The 13,374-nt window shown below is 42.9% G+C and overlaps 1 protein-coding gene and 1 pseudogene across 2 annotated transcripts in view; both read left to right on the top strand.

The window, feature by feature from the left end:
* Positions 1–13,374, top strand: part of NEGR1 (neuronal growth regulator 1) — a 692,522-nt gene that overhangs the window by 220,673 nt on the left and 458,475 nt on the right. The window lies entirely within an intron of this gene.
* LOC149523918 (uncharacterized) lies at positions 1,963–3,276 on the top strand (annotated as a pseudogene).

The following is a 13,374-nucleotide window of genomic DNA, read 5'->3' as shown; positions in this document are numbered from 1 at the left end:
CTAAGCATTGCATTGAAATTGGTTGGTTTGCCTCTTCAGTAAGCCAGATATCTTCAGGACAGCAGCATCCAACTAAGTGGTTTGACATTGTGGAGATACAGAGCTGTAAACCAAGAGAAGGGGTGCAAAATGTATGCAATACTAGAATCGCAGTTCTTCTTCGAGTGCTTGCTCATGTCCATTCTGTTTAGGTGTACGCGCGCCGCATGCATGGATTCCAGAGCTTTTTTCCGTTAGCAGTATCCATAGGGCCAGCAGGGAGCCCCCTGGAGTGGCGCCGGTATACCAGTGCATATATACCCCTGCTGGCCCCTCCACCCCCTCAGTTCCTTCTTACCGCCCTTGATGATAGCTGGAGCATGCTTTCAGGCTGTTAGCCTATCTCTTAGCAGTTGTATTTCCTTTATCTGTTGTACTATAGTTATATTTGAAGTTATATCTAGTTACGTAGTTGTTAAGTACTGTAAATAGTGTAATTAGTTAGATAGGGGAGTACAGCCGGACTCTCCCCATGAGGGGAGGGCATGCCAGGGCCCCAGGGCTTCAAACCCTGTGCTTCCTGCTCTAAACCTATGCCCTGTGGAGATCCCCACTCCGACTGTCTGAAGTGCCTGGGAGAGGCCCATCGAGCCGAAAGCTGCTCTGTTTGTAAGAGCTTTAAGCCCCGGACCAAGAAGGAGAGGGACTCCCAGTTGAAACTCCTATTAATGGAGTCAGCACTGCAGCCCCAGGGTGAGGAGCGCCCCTACTCCGTCCGCAGCACGCCGTCAGCGGCATTCAGTCGGCCAAGCACCGGTCTGAGGCCGATAGGGCACCGTGGCATAGGTCGCAGTCCCCAGTGCCGATGGGCTCCAAGGGCTCAAGGGGACGCTCAGCAGAGAGGAGTGCCCAGAAGGTGTGCCCTAAGGAGGGGCACCTGTCTTCTAAGACCTCGAAGAAGAGGTGCAGCCCAGACAAGGGCAAGAGCCCGGAGCAGCCCGCGGAGATAGGAGAGGTCCGTCGTCCCTCCACCCCAGAAACTTTCAAGGCGGCCCGGGACCTCATTGAGATGGACACAGAGGAAAGAGAGGGCCCGGTGCCGCAGGAGCAGACCGCGCCGACGCCAGGCTCAAGCGCCCCCCAGCAGGCTCTGGCAGCTGGGCCATGGGACTCTCTGGGCGAGATGCAGGTCTCGGCCCAGCACCAACAGCAATTCCCGGTGCCGGCAAGAACACCGGCACTGGAGCCAGGACGGACACTGGCCTCAAACCCGGCACCTACACAGCAGCAGCAGCACCGGGAGCGAGTGTGCTTGCGGCACCGACGGCCCCGGTACCTGGGCATCCGACGGCCTTTACGCCACTGGTGCAGGGGCCAGCACTGCAGCCGGGCTCGTGGGCTGTGCAGGGCCCCGCACCATATTAGGTGCCGGTTACGGCACCACAGCCAGTGCCCCGCACGGCACTGGTGCTGCTGCCTCTCCCTGCACCAATCCCAGCTCATGCCCTGGGAACACTGACACAGCAACAGACTGAGGTGCCGAGTGGGTGCTAAGGCGAGACATACTTCACGAGGTCTTCCAGAGGTGGAGGTCTCCCCGTCTGGACCTGTTTGCGACACTGAGTAATGCCAAGTGCAGGGAGTACTGTTCGTACATGGGTCACGGTCTGGGTTCTCGGGGCGATGGGCTGCAGATCAGGTGGCCCAGAGGCTTACTCTATGCCTTCCCCCCATTTCCCCGATCCACGAGACACTCATTAGAGTACAGAGGTTCAGGGTCCAGGCCATCCTGATAGCGCCAGTGTGGCCTCGCCAACACTGGTTCATCACCCTGTTGGATCTGACTGCGGAGTGACCACTCAGACTACCTCTCATGCCAGACTTAATCACACAGAGCTGCGAGGCCAGAGTAGCACTCTACCCGAGCCTGTCATCTCTGCACCTAGCGGTGTGGCTCCTCAGTGGCTCTCGTTTATGGAGTGAGCCTGCTCCAGAGCAGTCCAGGAGGTCCTGTTAGAGAGCAGGAAGCCATCCACTAGAGCTCTTTACGAGGCTAAATGGAAGAGGTTTACCTTGTGGCTAGGGGGCAGAACGCTCATTCCGGGTGAAGGGGCGGTCCTGACTGTCCTGGAATACCTCCTCCACCTGCGGGAACAAGGCCTGGCCACAGCCTCCTTGAGGGTACACCTGGCGGCTATAGTGGCTTTTCACACTGGGGAGGGTCAGAGGTCCATCTTTGCTAATCCCATGGTTAAAAGGTTTCTGAAGGGAATTGACAGGATGATGCAATATGAGAGACCACCGGTCTCGCCTTGGGACCTTAATCTGGTCCTGACTGCCCTTATGAAGCCGCCATTTGAGCCTCTGGCATCATGCTCTCTGAAGCATTTGTCTTACAAGGTAGCTTTCCTCGTGGCCATTACCTCGGCCAGGAGGGTGTCAGAGCTTAGGGTGCTGACTTCCGAACCACCCTACACGGTGTTCTTTAAAGACAAGGTGAGGTTGCGTCCACACCCGGGGTTTCTTCCCAAGGTTGTTTCGTGTTTCCATCTCTCCCAGGATATTTACCTACCAGTCTTTTACCCCAAACCTCACGCGTCACCCAGGGAACAGGCTTTGCACTGCCTGGATGTTAAGAGGGCGTTGGCTTTTTACATAGACAGGACGTGAGGGTTTCGTAAGTCAACTCAATTGTTTATTTCAGTGACAAAGAATTAAAGGGTTGCCAGTCTCGGCGCAGCGTATATCCTCGTAGATTACTTCCTGCATTCGGCTATGCTACGAGGGTGCGGGTAGGTCACTGCCACGCATAACGGCACATTCCATGAGAGCCCAGGCAACGTCGGCGGCGTTCCTAGCCCATGTGTCGATATTGGAAATCTGCAGGGCAGCGACCTGGTCATCGGTGCATACTTTTGCGGAGCATTATGCGATTACGCAACTGGCCTGGGAGGATGCTGCCGTCAGGAGGGCAGTTCTGAGGTCTGCAGAAGGATAATTGGGTAGTTAGTCACCTTCCAACCCCACCTCCAGAGCGGGGACACGGCTAGGGATTCACCTAACCAGAATGGACATGGGCAAGCACTCGAAGAAGAAGAAGAAGTGTTTACTTACCTCGTAACTGTAGTTCTTCGAGATGTGTTGCTCATGTCCATTCTGCATCCCACCCACCTCCCCGTGTCGGAAGGAGCCGGCAAGAAGGAACTGAGGGGGTGGAGGGGCCAGCAGGGGTATATATGCACCGGTATACCGGCGCCACTCCAGGGGGCTCCCTGCTGGCCCTATGGATACTGCTAAGGGAAAAAAGCTCCGGAATCCATGCATGTGGTGCACGTACACCTAATCAGAATGGACATGAGCAACACATCTCGAAGAACTACAGTTATGAGGTAAGTAACCTCTTCTTTTTCTGCCATCACTATAAAGAAGTTTCTCTTAGTTTCCACATAGAGACCAATATATCTGGGTCCCCATGTTAATACCAATCAGAACCAATTTATTTTGTGGAAAGTGAAGTATAAACCCTTGCAATTTTTAAAAGACTAACTCCTCCTCCTCCTGTCAGGGTGGGGTATTTTGTTTCAGCAAGAACCTTTGCCAAGTTCTTTTTGACACATCATTCCTCCTCCTTTCTAGTCAGCTCCATATGAAACCATAGCAACCTTTTCTGCTGTACGGTTGGAAGCACAGAAGTCAAACTCTGAAGATGAGAGTAAGGGTGTCATTCCTTTTTCTTTCATCTGTTCTGTTAGAGCATTCCCCTTGCCTCGGCATCATCTGTTCCCTCATGTGGGTTGGCTTTTGAGAGAGGCAGATTGAAGCATTGCTCTCCTCACCAGTAGGTTCATTCTGCTGGAAAGAGGTGACCAATAACTTGTAGTCGGGAAAATAAAAAAGTTTCCTCAAGGTTGTGCACCCTGTGCAATCGCTTTAAAATGAGAGATTTCAAATCAGTGATCTTGCTCAGGGCTTGACTTTGTTGCATTTGACTCTTTGATTTGAAATTGAGCCAATCCATAGTATTCCTTTCAGGGTCATACTAAGACTTTTTTTAACTCAGGGATTTGGGCAAGGACATTTATGATACAATGCCTTTGTCAGAGATTTCCATTTTCCAGATTCAAGTGGAGGGGCTTAATGTTTGTTTTCATACACTCATTTTACATACGATTAATTCTGTCATATGGCTGCATAATTCCTCTTGGCACTTTCTTTCCATAAGGCTTTTTATGTCCTTACTTTGAGCCTCTGCATTACAATACTCTCCATTTTCATTCTAAAAGACAACATTCTGTTAGCTACATTCTTTGCTACTACATTATATAAAGCTGAATGTGTTTATTAAAGGTTCCACTTTTCAGACCTTAAGTATGTTGAACTTCTGTAATTAGATACCACCTTTTGCTAAGGGTTATTTCTCCCTGTCATAAAGTTTTTGAAGTCAGGTGTCATTGCTTAGTTCACAACTCTTTGTGCTTGGAGGCTAATGACCTGATGTCAAAAGCTCTCAGTGCATACAACTCCCATTGGGGTGAATCTTTAAATGAAGTGTTTGTTTCTTCATAGACAGAGCATAATCTAAGAAAAACATTTGGCATTAAAACTGAATAGCTGGCTTTGGAGTATAATTTTAAAAATATTTCTAACTTCACAAAAAATACTTTAAGGAATATTTACTGTATGCCTTTTCCAAAACCTGTGAATGTTTTCTCAAAAATCCACATAGTATTCTATTTGCCGTTACATGAAAGATGTCACTGAAATAAAATTATAGCTTATAGCAATGTTTGGCTTTTTTTCAAATCTTTTTATTATAATTTGTTTCAGATTGTAACAAAACCACATTTTTAAAAAATGTCTTCCAAACTAGAAATCCTGAAAAAAAGTCCTTTTGGAAGAAGACTGTATTTGCACCACCATCTGGCAACTGGTGTGTGAAAGTGCTATTTTTGTCAGTTTCATAGTTTCTATTAAGGTTCCTTTGGAACCCTGTATGTGACTCGTCAAAAGTCTGTCAAATTCAGCTTGCTTTCATAAGAAATTTCAGTTGAACAAAATGGCATTTTGCAATGAAATGGTTTTGCTGGAAAGCTTTATAACTAACTCTACTTGCAGATCATGATCAAGTTAAATCGTTTTCTTTTGGATAAATTAAACTGACTGAATTCATATCTGTTCAATTTAAAGCACATAGAGGCAACTTGAGCTATGTTAATTGCATAGCTTAAGTTGAAATGGTTTATTTTGGCTTTTGGCGCTGTCTATAGAGCAGGAAGTCAAAGGAAGAACATTCTTCTTTCGATTTCGCCTCTTATGAAATGAGGGTTACATGAGTCAGAGTAAGAAGCCTGTTATTTCAAAGTTATTTCAAAAAGTGGGCTTACTGTGTAGACATGCTTTTAGTTATTTTGGAATACCATCAGTTATTCCGAAATAATGCTGCTGTGTAGACATACCATAAGGGTGAGTCTACACTGCACCTGTAGCTCAAAATAAGCTATGCAATTTGAGCTACAATTTGAACAAATAGTTAAGCTTATTTTGAGTCGATTTCAAAATGCCTTATTTTGTCTCTGTCTACACAGTACTTTAGAAATAAATCGCTATTGCGAAATGTCCCGTACTCCTGGAATGAGGTTTTCAGCGTCATTGGAAGAGTGAGCCCATTATATTTCAAAATAACGACGACCTCAAAAGATGCAGAAAAGCTATTTCAGAATACCAGAGGTATCCCAAAATAGCACTGCAGTGTCGATGTAGCATAAGAGACATTGCAATCAGCCCTGACAAGAGTCAGTAAAATTGGACAGTGCTTGTAAAGTGCAATATCTGATCACTCTAACCACAGCAAAAGAGGAATCTATTTTTTCTTTTGCATTAATTATTTTGAGTACATTTTGATCATGTAACTTCTTAGATACCACCTCAGATTAGTATTTCATCAAAAAAAGGGGCAGCACTAAATATTATCTGGATCGTTCCTGAACGATGTTTGTCTAACTCTACTGACTGTGAATCCACAACTCCCTATGTAATTTGTTATCTACCATTAGATTTAGGATTTATCCACCATTAGATTTAGGAAGTTTTTACTAGTTTTATCCTAAATCTCCTTTGTTACGTTTTACTGATGCATTACTTCTATCCTCAGTGAAGAAGGTGGACAATTTATCATCTTCCTCATAACAGCTGTTTACATATTTGAAAACTATTGTTTTTTCCTCCCTCAGTCTTCTCCAGTGTTTTAAATCTTTCCTTGTAGGTCATGTTTTTTAGCTTTTTAATCATTTTTGTTGCTCTCCTATGTATTCTCCAATGCATCCATGTCTTCCCTGGAGTGTGGTGCCAATAATTGGAAACAATATTCCAGTTGAGGCCTTATTAGTGCTGAATAGAGTAGAAATACTTCACATATAGCTCACAATACCCCTGCTAATGTGTCTAAGCATGTTCTCTTTTTTGCATCACAGTTATATTGCTGACTCTATTTAGTTTGTAGTCCACTAAAATTCCTGATTGTTTTCATATTGGCAGTCATTCACATTGTATTTGTGCAACGGATTTTTCCTTTCTAATTATAGTACTTTGAGTGTATGCTTATTTAATTTCATCCTATTTATTTCAGATAGTTTCTCCAGTTTGTCAGGATCATTTTGAATTCTAATACTGTCCTCCAAAGTGTTTGCAACCCCACCCAGTTTAGTGTCATCTGCAAACATAATGCATAGACTTTTGTCAAGTCACTGATAATTCCAGAAGTGCACAATGTTATGAAGGAAGGAAAATGCATATGCTCTCTGTGCCATTAGCCAAATAATCTATGAAGCTATTGAATAGAACCAGACCCAGGACAGATTCTTCTAGGACTCTGCTCAATATGCTCCCCCCCCCCCCTTGATTGTGAACCTTCGATAACTTCTCTGTGAATGTGGTTTTTAAGCCAGTTGTTCACCTCCTTTATAATAGTTTCATATAGGCTATATTTCCCCAGTTTGAAAGTGAGATGGTATCAAAAGCCTTACTAAAATCAAGAAACGTCACATTTAAAGCTTCCTTATATCTGCAAAGTATGTTACCCCGTCAAAGAAGGATATTAGTTTGATTTGACATGATTTATTCTTGATAATCCATGTTGATTGTTACATATCACTTTTTTATCTCTAGGTAGTTACAAAATTTATATCCATATCTTCATCCATATCCGCAAGTATGTGTGGCGGATATCCACATACAGTGTGGATATGCCTGTGGTTGCAAAGTGGATATCCATGGATTTGTAGGCCCTTATTTTCTTCATTATCTTTCTGGGTAACATAATTAAGTTCATTGATCTAAAATTGTCCTTATTCCCACCTCCCCATTTTTGTTGTTTGGTTGGTTTTTTTGTTTGGTTTGGTTTTTTCGCTAAGAGGTACTATATTTGTTCTTTTCCATTCCTCATGTATCTCTTCCTTCCCCCATGAGTTCCCAGAGATAATAATTAATGGCTCAGATTTTTCTTCAGCCAATTCCTTAAGTGTTTTATGATATTTTAATGAGGACCTATCCACTTAAAGACATCTACATTGTCTGTATGTAATTCTTAACTTGTTGTTTCCCAATTTTAGCCTCCGTTCCAACCCCATTTACATTGGTGTTCATTCTGTTAGTCATTCACAGCTAACCTTTTTGGTTATCGTACTTCCTATCTTTCCTGGATCTTGCATTCCAGTTCTTTGTGTTTCCTAACGTTTTCCCTCTTGAAGTCCATTGTCTTTATTCTGCTGTCTTTTCTTCTTCCATTCTTTACAATAATGAACGCTGTCATTTCATAATTACTTTGGCCCTAATTACCTTCCAACTTCAGATTCTTAAATAGTTCTTCCCTATTTTTCAGGATCAAACCTAGAACAGCTTTTCCCCCACCTAGTCACTTTCTCCACCTTCTGTAATAAAAAGTTGTCCCCATTGCATTCCAAGAAATTCTTGGCTAATCTGTGCTTTTCTGTATTATTTTCCCATGAGATGTGTGGATAGCTGAAGTCCCCTATCACCACTGATCCCTTTGCGTTGGATGACTTAATTAGTTATTTAAAGAAAGCCTCACTATCTCTTCTTGGTTAGGTAATAACTCTCCTGCGTGCTTCCTGGTAGACACCTACAACACTGAATTGTCTCACCAGTCTGGCTTTCTGTAATGGGGAAATGCAGGCCACAATCTCTGCAATTCCACACCAGGATCAGCAAGAATCTCTATGCAGAAATAAAGATACTGAAAAGTCCCTTTTTCACTGTGACGGGGCAGGTGCATTGTCCGCGCCGCCCCGCACTGAAACGGGGAACCCGGGAGCAGCATCCACGGCCAGGACAGCCGTCAGCCAGCGGGTTCACCCGGCGCCTGCCGATGACGTCACGGGAGGCGACGGGGAGGATGTCGGGAGGGGCGGGGCCCAGAGTCACGGGACCACACCAGCCCCGGCGTCAGGGGAGCGGGACATTCAAAAGGGGACCAGCCGCGGGCAGCAGGGGGGAAGCCCTGGGGACGGGAGGAAAGACCCTGGCCCACCGGGAGGCCTACGGGAGGTACGTGAGTCGCGGCTGCGGACGCCCCACCGGGGGAAGGGACTCCGGCTGAGTCTGTCTCCTTGCTGGGGAACGTGACGGAGATCTGGCCGGGAAGAAGTGACCCAGGGCGGGGCCGTGTAACCCCGCGAGTGGAGGGTTTGGGGGAACTTAGCCCCCTCCACTGATTAGGGACTAGCGTCCCCGTCTTAGGGCCCTGGGTTGGGGCTCGGAGTGAGGGAGGGCCCGAGCCCCCTTCCCGGCGCCCGCGAGCCAACACAGGCTCGGGCATCCTACACTGTCGGCCGGAAACCGCGGTTAGTCGGAAGGCCAGGAGGCCAGTCATCTGTTCAGGACGCGGGCCACCCGGACTCAGGGTGGCCACAAGGGCGACGGGTTACATTCACCTTGTCTCAACATTTTCCTTCCTTCATAACATGGTGCACTCCTGGAATTGTCAGTGACTTGACAAAAGTCTCTCTGTGTATCCCTGACCTCACTAATTCTTCTCATTATTAGTATATGAAGTAGATTGGTTTAAACCATCAGCAATCATGCTGCAGTGGGAGGCTCATGTTTTCCAGAGCAAGGAATTTATTTAGTGGATAAGTTCAGATGTCTGCTTGTTCTGAAAGCAATAATTTCTGATCAGATATCTTTCTAATAGTGATGTGAAATAGTATTGTATCTGGTATGGATATGTGTTTTGTTAGATCCACAATTAATACGATATCAAATTTATTAAGTATCCCATATTTGTAACAATTGTTTTATGAGGTAATACTGAGACTGTTTAGCACAGTTACCATTCACATTATAGCTACATGAAGTTTCAGCATCTGGTAAGTGTTGTCAATTGTCATCTAAAGACCCCCTGATAAGCTGAACGTGTGCACAAAACAAGAATCCTGACTATGTATGAAAGGTTGAAAATTATGTGAGAGATAGAAGATGCACAAACATGACTCTGCCTTTATAAAGAAAAAAAAGATTATAAGTAGACTTTAATATAGTAGACTCTGTGGACCAGACCCTGTCTCCCTCCACGGTTATTCCAATATTAGGCTGAAAGCATCACAGTAAAAACTTATTCTGGTTTGCATTGAAAGCACATAAAATCATAGCCCATATGTCCACACAGATTACTCAAGCCAGGAACATGATTAAAGCAGGAGAGACCGGGCTGATTAGGGTCTTGGAGAGATCAGGGAAGTTTAAGCTGTAACACATAGATCATGGCTCTAAACCTCATCCCAAATTGTCCCTTTATGTCTTTAAAATCCAAGAAAATGCTGAGGCACTGTACAATTTGAACTTAACTGATTTTTAGCCAGGGTCAGGACATAGTAATTACAATTTGTTTTTGGCATTTTATACAGATACATATCCAAAACATGAAACTGAGGTTTTGCCTTTGGTTTTGTTTTGAAATACAAGAGAATCAGAACTTGTAAATATATGCCTCTGATAGAGTGGGACCAGTGTAGGGATGGCTCCCCACTCTGTACGCTTTGTAATATCCCTGAAGGGACAAACCAGGAGACGATCGATTAGGACTGGGTGATAAACCAGTTAACAAGGGGGATGAGCTAATCAGCTGGAGGCTGTTCAATGGGAGACAGGAAGGGACAGAAGAGAGCTGAACGTAAAGGCAAAGAAGCTCAGGATCTCAATGAGATGAGACCTCTTTTCCCCACTCTGTTCCTACAGGGGAATGCTGAAGCTTGGGAAAAGCCTTATGATCAAGGGACATGAGGCTGAATAAAAGACTATGAATAAATTACACCGGTGAACCTACAAAAGAACATGTGAGGACTGTTTTCAAAAAGAAATTTGGAGAGCCCATGTCTGGAATTCACTTGTTTCTAGGTGTCCCACAAGGTGAAAAGGCTTCACCCTTGTAATGGACCATGTAGATTTCATTTAAATATTTCTCCTGTTCTCTTCCTAAATTAAAAAGCAAAAGAAACATAAGTCTGAGCCCTCTTTTTTTCTGTACCAAGCACCATATCTGCATATCTAGGCTCAGTAGAGATTCTCACCCAGGATTGGGTACAAAAAGAATTATTTGCCATATCCTCTCTTTCTCACCCAACCTGTAGAGCAACAGCCAGGCAGCTGCACTACAACTAATTTGGTTTTAGTTCCTACATGTGGTTTGCCTGTTGCCACTTGGCAAAATGACCATCTGCTCATCTTTGTGTGCATATTAGGAATCATGCTCTCTTACTCTTTGAAAAGAACCTCATTAGTTTTGCTGCATCCAGAGTTCTTCATGTTCATTGAAAGATTTGCACTTTAGCACTTTATTTCTGCACTTGGTTCATAGCTGATCCTCTGGGTTAAATTCTGAAATTGGCATGTGGGGATTAATCTTTACATCTTTCATTAAATTTAAAATTCCGCAGCCCCCACTTCATGCTCTGCTTTGAACTTTTCAGGCTGGATATTTTTGTGAGTTCCATGGTACACATGAAATTTTATTTAACTGCAGAGCTGAGATCCAAGGGCTCCTTGTCTGTCCTCCTGAAGGAGGAAGATATAAATCTTTGAGACAGAAAACTGGAGTAGAGGAATGTGTATCTCAGAAATGTCACTTAAGAACATATAGTCAGAATACCCATCTTAAGGTAGCACGTCTTAAAAAGATCTTCTGTGTTACTCTTTCTCATTGCTGCTTATAAACAAATATTGAAGCCATATGATAGACTGCAGTGTTAAAAGCCTAAAGTAGTTGTTCAATTCCAACATTGGCGTTAATTTGATCAGTATTTTAATTGGGCATTCAAATTATCATCTTTCTGACCACAAAATGATTGCACCAGAAATTAGAGATGTACACTAAATAAGCATTTTGTATAATATTTTCAGCCTCAAAACTCTAGCTTTGCTATTATGATTTTTATCAATACTGAGATTTTTTTTCCCCCTCAGATAAATTGGTTTTATTTCTTAGAAATTCTGAATTTCCGTACATATTGCAATTAATTCTGGGCCGGATCCTACACCTCTGTAAATTGGTGTAGTTTCATTGACATCAATGAACCTACCCCAATTTAGAACAGCTTAGCGTCTGAGCCCTTTGATCTTGCATTTACATTGTTCACTTTACTTATATGAATTATAACTGCTTTATAAGCTATTTCTCATATATATATATATATGAAACATTTTCAATGCTGTACTTGGTAATGTCATTTCCCTTTTTGCCTTTGAAATTAACTTTACTATGTACCCCTTGCAAACATAACACAGTCCCCCATCACTGATCTTATTTAGGTCTCAGCACTGTGCCCATTGAAGTAAATATGAAAACTCCTAAGGATTTTCATAGTTTAGTATTATGGTTTCAACATATTGGTGCCCCTGCCCAGCCACTGATACTGAACAAGGAAGAATTACCTGGTGATGGATTATCCATATAATATGTGATCGTTCATATCTAGTCTTGGAAGAATTAGATCTTTGTTGCTAAACATAGGGTATGTCTACACTACCCCCCTAGTTCGAACTAGGGGGGTCAATTGTTTTATTAATATATTTTAAATAGATGGGCACCTTGTAGTGGAAGAATAGTAAAACATCAAATAAATATATAAAATTAATCAATTAAACTGTAATTTGTTTAAAATACGTTGCATGTATGTAATGATGTATAATGACCTCTCCTGAGCCAACAAAGTTCCTCATCTGGGACTAGTCAGGTTCCAAGGATGCCAAGGGAGATCCAACATGTATTGGAAAAAATAATTTAAAAAAATGCAGAATTTTAAGCCAAATTCTTAGAATGCATTCATGATAGCAGCCTTTCTGTGTTTGTGCTACTCCGGAATGGCAATTTCCAAACAGAGAAATTCATTTAGATTTGCAACAGGTGGCCTGCTCTGGACATGCTGTACATGCTGTGTGTTTTTAATTATGGTTTATTTATAATTTTCCCCCTTATTGATTTACATCCTAGGATTTCACAGTTTCCATAATTTCAACTGAGGTTTGACTGAGGGGAAAATATTTCAAATGTTTTGCTAAACTTTATCCTGTGGAATTAGGTATAAAAATTATTAATGTAAAATTTAGCTGTGACCACCATAATCAAGCTATTTTCAATTTTTAACATATTTGTGGATATCTCACTACATCTTGAATGTGCTGTGTAGCTTTCATGGTTGTTTGTGCCAACTATTTTGCTCTTTCAACCAGTGAAATTATGTAGGAGGAGTATAAATCATGGTCCATTTTGCTTACACGTTTACTTATTATGTTAGGGACATCAGATGCCACTCATTTTTCTACATACAGTGATAAGGAGCACAGATGCATTTATAGTTCTTAATATTTCCTGCTCTGATCAGTTAAAGCAACCATAACATTTGCTTAATCTGGTTTTATGTGTGTACAAAAATAAGTCTTGATTTTTGTAATGTCATACAAATTGTCCAAATTTCAAAGATTTATCAAACATCACATGATAAAAAAAAGCTTATAAATCTAAGAAATGAAAACTTCTTTATTACCCTACGTTGAATTTTGTGAGCTGATTTCAAATGGTCAGTAGCTGTTCTGGTTGTGTGCATTTATCTGTGAACACAACAGAATACAGATTGGTGGATAATATAGTATGTAGCATAGTATCTCTAGATTTAAAGCATCCTGTGCTTTGCTGCACATTGAGCAAAAAAAAAGGACTCCTTTGCTGTCCTTGCTTGTCTGGCATATAACCACACCAAAAGATAATGGTTAGGAAAAGTGACATTCTCTTTCCTGTGTGTGTGTCTATATAGGAATCGTGTGTTTTTTTTGTTTGTTTGTTTGGGGTGTGTGTGTTTTGTTTTATTTTTGTTTTGTTTTGAGAGA

This window comes from Pelodiscus sinensis, chromosome 9 (assembly GCF_052426305.1).
Source record: "Pelodiscus sinensis isolate ZL-2025 chromosome 9, ASM5242630v1, whole genome shotgun sequence".
Lineage (NCBI taxonomy): Eukaryota > Metazoa > Chordata > Testudines > Trionychidae > Pelodiscus > Pelodiscus sinensis.
The sequence above is the reverse complement of the archived record's forward strand: the minus strand, read 5'-3'. Positions and strand labels throughout refer to the sequence as shown.